Source organism: Columba livia, chromosome 19 (assembly GCF_036013475.1).
Source record: "Columba livia isolate bColLiv1 breed racing homer chromosome 19, bColLiv1.pat.W.v2, whole genome shotgun sequence".
NCBI lineage: Eukaryota > Metazoa > Chordata > Aves > Columbiformes > Columbidae > Columba > Columba livia.
This window is the reverse complement of record NC_088620.1, coordinates 4944932-4950985: the sequence shown is the minus strand read 5'-3', so window position 1 is coordinate 4950985 and position 6054 is coordinate 4944932.

The window sequence follows — 6054 nt, the reverse complement described above, 5'->3', positions numbered from 1 at the left end:
CTCTTTGGGAAGGTGGGGAGCGGGGGGACATCGGTGCTGGTCTGGAGGGGTGAGCTGGGCAGTGGAGATGGGTTAAGGGGATTTGAGCTTTCCTCTTCTTCGTTTTAGTGCATTTTAAGAGAAGACTTGGGGATTGTTGGGAAGGAAAAAGCAGAGGAAATGTCTTCTGACAGTGTTGTAGGAGGAGAGGAGTGCTCACTCCGGGCTTGGCAGTGGATTTCTCTCCCGTCGTACCTGGGTGGGTTGCGGGTCCTTCCATCTCTGGGGCTCAGGCTGTGGCACTTGGCTGGGATGCAGGGACAGTTCAGCAAGGCCGACCTGCTCGGAAGCTATGGTGGAAGCAGGAGAAAGGAAAGGAAAAAGGAAAGGAGAAAGATAACACTTCCTAACCCATGCAGACACCTGGGATGTGCTGCTGCTCTGCACCGCTGAGGCTGGAAAAGGACCTGGGTGGGATGTCCCCGTGGTGGGTGTCCCCAGGAGCTCTGTGGGGCTGGGAGCGACATGCTCACCATGCTGCATCCCGCAGTGCCCAGCATCAGCCAGCCCTGTACCCACAGCAGGGACGTGCTGCTTTGGAGCACATTTGGGGAGCAAAAGCAGAGCTGTCACCAAAAAGAAGAATGATTTTGCAGCCCTGGGCTGACAGCTTGGCCTGGTGGCCGTTTGGGGACGTCCACGCTTGCCCTGCCCACTCTGCTGCCGAGCCAGCGAGCGTGACAAGTTCTGACATCACAGCTGGGAAAATAACATGTTATTTTCCCAGCTTGGATGTGACTTTCCCTGCTATTACTGGCAGTGACCATCTTGGGAGGAGAAAGCAGCAGAGGGCTGTCAGACGAGGGGGCAGAAATGGTTTTCTGGGCTGGCAGAGTCTGTCTGACCCCCACAGGGTGCAGGAGGGGGAGATGCTGCATGGGGCCACCCTGTTCCCTGTGTCCCATTGCTTTTGGCAGCAAGTCCAGGCAGAAAGTGCAGCTTCACGTGGGGGTCCTGTGTGTCTTGCATCCTGGAGTGCCATGAGTGTGGTCGGTGGGGTGTGCAACCCCTTCCCAGTTAGGGGGAAAGGGCTTGAAACCTCATCAGGAGCCGTCTCCTGGAGTGATTAGCCAAAAACCAAGATGGGAACAGAGCTGCTGCCCTCCTGTGTGCTGGGGAAGGATGCTGCGCTTGCCAATGGGACAAGAGGCAGCCCTGTGAGCCATCAACATCACCCCTCTGCCTGCCTGTCCTTGTCACTGATGTGACTTGGCCATGGCACGGGTCCTGCTGGCAAAGCAAAGCTTGAAAGAGCTCAGTGCAATGAGGAGCTGACATCTCTTTTGGGGCAAAAATGAAGCAGAAGCTTCTTATGGTCAAATGCTTGAGAAATGCCAGACATTGTCAGGGAGGGCTCATCTGACCAGCTGGGCCATCTCTCCCTGGGGTGCTTAAATCATTCGCTGGAAAACACTATTTGAGTCCAAAGCCTCAAATCTCCAGCACTCGCACTGAAGTGCTTTGGAGCCAGGAGCCGCGGTTGCCCTGGTTGCCCATGGCTCGCTGCACCTGCTGGGGTGCACAGGGAGGTTTTTGGCTGAGAGCAGGATGCTGCGCACTGCGGCAGCTCCTCAGGCAGCGCAGGGATGCTCTTGCAGCCGGTGGTGAACTGTGGTCAGCCTTGGAGGAGCGACACCCGTCAGTTTGCAGCTGCTGCCTGCGACTGGGCTGAAAGCGTGTCATGCTGGGAAAGCAGAGCTTGGTGCATTTGAAAAGCCAAGTTGAACCCAGCGCAAGTCTTGCAGGAATAAAAAAACCTCTTGAAAATTGTGGGGTTGCAGGATAGAGGAGACCCAGCAACTGGAGGCTGCAGTGATAGGATGCTCTGTGTCAAACACCACATGTTTAATTACTTTACTACTTTAATTACCATCAGCCCTTCCAGTTTTTGTGAATTGGTGGTTTCTCATTGCCCCCTTTGCAGTTTCCCAGCATTCTCCCACCCCTGGTGTGTCTCAGGGAGGTATTTCAGGGGCTGGGGCTGCCAGCCTCACATGGCAGTGGGAGGGAAAAGCAGCGAGTGAGCAGCATGGGGCGAGCAGCTCCTGAACCGCCTGGTAACTCCCTGGCAGTGGGGTTTTGAGTATAACATTTTGGGCTTTCAAGGTATTTCTGCAACACTCACCTATGGCTGTAAGGGCAGCAAGTGTGTGCTGGGGACTCCCCATCCCTGCGGCAGAGCTGAGGCTGGGAAGAGCTCAGAGGGACCCCAGGAAGGAACCTGAGTCACTTTTGGGCTTTGAACCTTTTCAGCGCATCCCCCCACAGTGTCGCCCATCACTCAAGCTCCAGCCTCCTCCTGGGGCTGGGGGTCCCTGGGGATGCCTTTGGGAAGCTGCACCCCCTTTTTGCGCCACGGGCCGTGCTGCAGGGCTGCTCTGCCACCCTCCCAGGCTCCAGGGAAGGGCTTGTCCGGGGTCACCGCAATCGATATCTCATCTGCAGGCTTTCCTAGCGGAAGTGATGGTATATTGGAACATGGTAATGGGTCTTGTCTAGTGGAAAAGGCTAATCTTCCCCAGCTGTACAGGATCTCCGCAGGTGTCCTCCGGCTCTCCCCGCTGCCACCAGCCCTGCAGCCAGCCAAGGAGCAGACATGCTGCTTTAAAGCTGCAGCAGTCCAATTTATTTCTGGTCCCCGTGAGGGGAAAGTTGCCTGCAGCCAGGCCCCATGGGGTGCAGAGCCACGGGGTGAAGGAGCAGCACGCAGGTGGCAGCACGGGCAGTCGCAGCAGCCCACGTTTGCTGGCTTAAAGCAGAGAAGGTGACGTGTCCTCTGGCCTTGCCTGCCTGAGAATGACATTTCCCCAGGTAGAAGAGGAGGAGGAGTATGTGGAGATGATGCCAAGAGGGATGTGGACTGCTCAGAGTGCCACCTGCAAGTGTAGGTGGGAGACAATCATGTGTCGCAGGGAAGAGCAGAGGGGAGAGCTCCTTGCTGTTAATTTGGCTTTTTTGGCGATGCGTTTGCTGCTTGTCAGGGTTCCCCACATGGGGCTTGGCTGGTTTTGCTGGCAGGGACAGGTCTCCCATCACACCCAGGTAAACCTTCTCCATGCCCAAGTGGTCCCACGTTTTAAAAGCTTGACCAGGCAACCCCAGCTACCACAGCCTGCTGCATCACTATGGCAAAATCAATTTTCCCCTTTCTCTGGAGTTAGGGGTAATTACTGGGTTTAAGGTTTAATATACATGTGGATTTTAGCGCAAGCATTGGTAAAGAACAGCTCAGAACAATGCACAGGTTTGGGAAACGTGTCCTGGGGGTTTGGATGTGGCCACAGCATGAGGAGCCCCCACATGTGGTCTGCAAAATGGGGGGGTTGGGGCCTTGGGGAGTCTGAGCCACCATCAGATCCCACGAAGGTTGTGCCAAAGATCCCGCTGACCTTGTTCAGGGCTGGGATTTTTTCCTGCAAAAGGCAGTAAGGATAAATGGATGTTAAGAGGAAATTCCCAGGGGTACAGAGCAGCTGTGGGGCTGCTGGATTTTTGCTTAAACTTTATTTTATTGAGTCTTTGTGAGCAAAAAGGGTGATGGAAAACCAGAGAGGTCTTGTGTGGCTGTGCCCTGTGGGACTTTGTCCCCATCATGTCCCTTCCTGGGGCTCCATCTCCCCACCTGCAGGGTCTGCGGGAGGGGACCCCAACCCTCCTCACCCAAAGGAGGGACAGAAAATCCTCTTGTTCTACCAGATATAATCTGATTTTGGGCAGGCAGTGGTGCATGGGTGCTGGCAATGTTCTGACAGTGCCACGGATGGGGTTTGTCCCAGCAAGGACAATGTTACTAGCAGCACACTCATGGGAAAACCACGGGACACCCCATGATGAGCATTTGGTCCCCATTTTCCTTTGGAGATGTCGCTCTGAGCGGGTTCACAGGAGCACGCAGGTCACAAGACTGCGGCACAACGTGGCTATTAAGCATTTCCATCTTTACGAGGGAAAACCATCCCCCCGGTGAGGTTGGGAGTCACCAGCCGCCAGCTTCCCAGGCAAGGGGGGAGATGCTCGCCTTTGTAAAACCCTTAACAAGGTGCCTTTGTCTTCCCGTTTAACAAGAACCTCCCTTGCTTCTTCCTCAGGAGTTTCCCAACGCCGGATCCCTGAAAGCCAGCTTTATGCTCCGGTCGGGGATGTGCTGCCATGGGGCCGGCGGGGATCAGAGGGACACAGGGGCCCTTCTGCACGTCCCTGACAAAAGGCTGCCCCGGGGGGACAGAGCGTCAAAGCTCAGCCAGCTCTGGGGGGGAGACAAGGGACCCACAGAGGAGGCTGCGGTGGGAGCCCCACATCCATCTGGTCACTCGATCATGGTGGGCAGTGACCCGGTGATGCTCGGGGAGGGACAGGGGTGTCCTGTTGGTTTGTCCTCTCCAGAGAGGGAGCAGGGGGAGCAGCCAGGAGGGGACAGGTAAGTTTTGTTGGCCGCAGGTAACCAGATCTGTGGCCGTTGGTGCCTTCCTGCCCTCTACCTCTGTGAGAGATGGGAGGTGGGAGTGAGGAACTGAGGGCTGGAAACTGAGACCGCTGTTTGGAGGGGATGCTTTGCCTCGGCTGGATGGAAATGGGTTTGGAGAAAGGCTCAAGGTGCCTCTGCCCCAGTACCCTGCAGCCCTCCCAGCCAGACCAAGGCATGTGCAGTGGCAGGATGGACCGCTCAGGAGCGATGCCCAGCTATAAGGAGCATCCCAGACACGGCAGAGGCATCCTCCATCCTTTTATCAGTGTCTGACCTGCCTTCTCCCACCTCCTCTCTCTTCCTGGGGGCTCTGCCGGTCTCCTCTCAGCTTGGGAGCTCTTGCACTTCCCTCATCCCACCACCAAGTGCCCCGTCTCACCTCCCCGCTCCAGCCATCTGCCTCCAAGCCTCCCGCCCAGATTTACTGTCACATATTAAAACCACAGCCCAGCGCCAGGGTCAGTGTGTCACGGCGGCCCCTCATTGATTTGTTTTACCTCCCCTTGGCAAAAGCACTTTGGCCCCAGCTCCCTTGGCAGTGTAAGGGGCTTCCTAGGGCCTCCAGTGCTTCCCTTGCCCATCCCAGACCCCATGGGCACAGGTTGGGGAGTGGCCAGCTGTGCTGCTGATCTCCTGACCCCCCCAGGGCACATAATGTGTCTCCCTGGTTTATCTGGATCAATATTTCTGCAAGAGCAAGGAAAACCCCTCTGGCGGGGGGAGGATGGGGAGTCCCACTTGTTTGCACAGCACCATGGCTGGTTTAGTGCTTGGCCAGGCTGGGTCCATGCTGGGGATGGGAGACCCCAAACTGGGGGTGCCAGGTCATACCAGGGGTGTTCAGGATCTTGTCCTTTCAGCATATGTTTGTGGATCTCAATATCTGTGCAGGGTGTGATGACCAGGGTGCCTTTGGGTCCAAAACTGAGGAGATGGGGGGGTTCAGCCCTCAGTCCCCACACCCAGCAGGCATGGGGCTGCCCTGGGCAGAGGGTGGCAGTGGGTGGGGGTGCAGGGTGCTCCCCAGGCTCTGGATGAACAGCAGAGGAACTGAGGGATGCTGATGACCATGAGGGAGGTTTGCTGTGGGGTTTGCTTCTGGCTCCCCAGAGTTCAGGGCTGGGCGAGTAATTTTGAAACCATTTGATTTTGGTGCTGGGCGTGTTTTTATAGGTGTTTGGAAGTGCACGTTGGCTTAAGAAGCCCAAGCGGTGGGCAACTGGGATGGCACCTCTAGCCATTCCCTTGGGCGCTGGGGTCTTAGGGCTTGGCTGAGGGAACTGAGGCAGAGAAAACAGGGATGGTGACAACTCTTGAACACCGTGCAGGCTGCAGCTGCCCCTGCTGAAGGCACCGCAACTCCAAAACTCCTCCCGTTCCCCTGCATCACACCCAGCCCCAGCATCATTCCCAGTCTCACCACCACCATGCCCACACTGGGGACCCACGGCGGGTCCCCACGCCTGAGAACAGCACCCCAGGGCAGACGCAGGAGAGCATGGACAGCACTAGGAGAAAGCAGGGGCTCTTGGCAACTCTGCCTTTTGCAT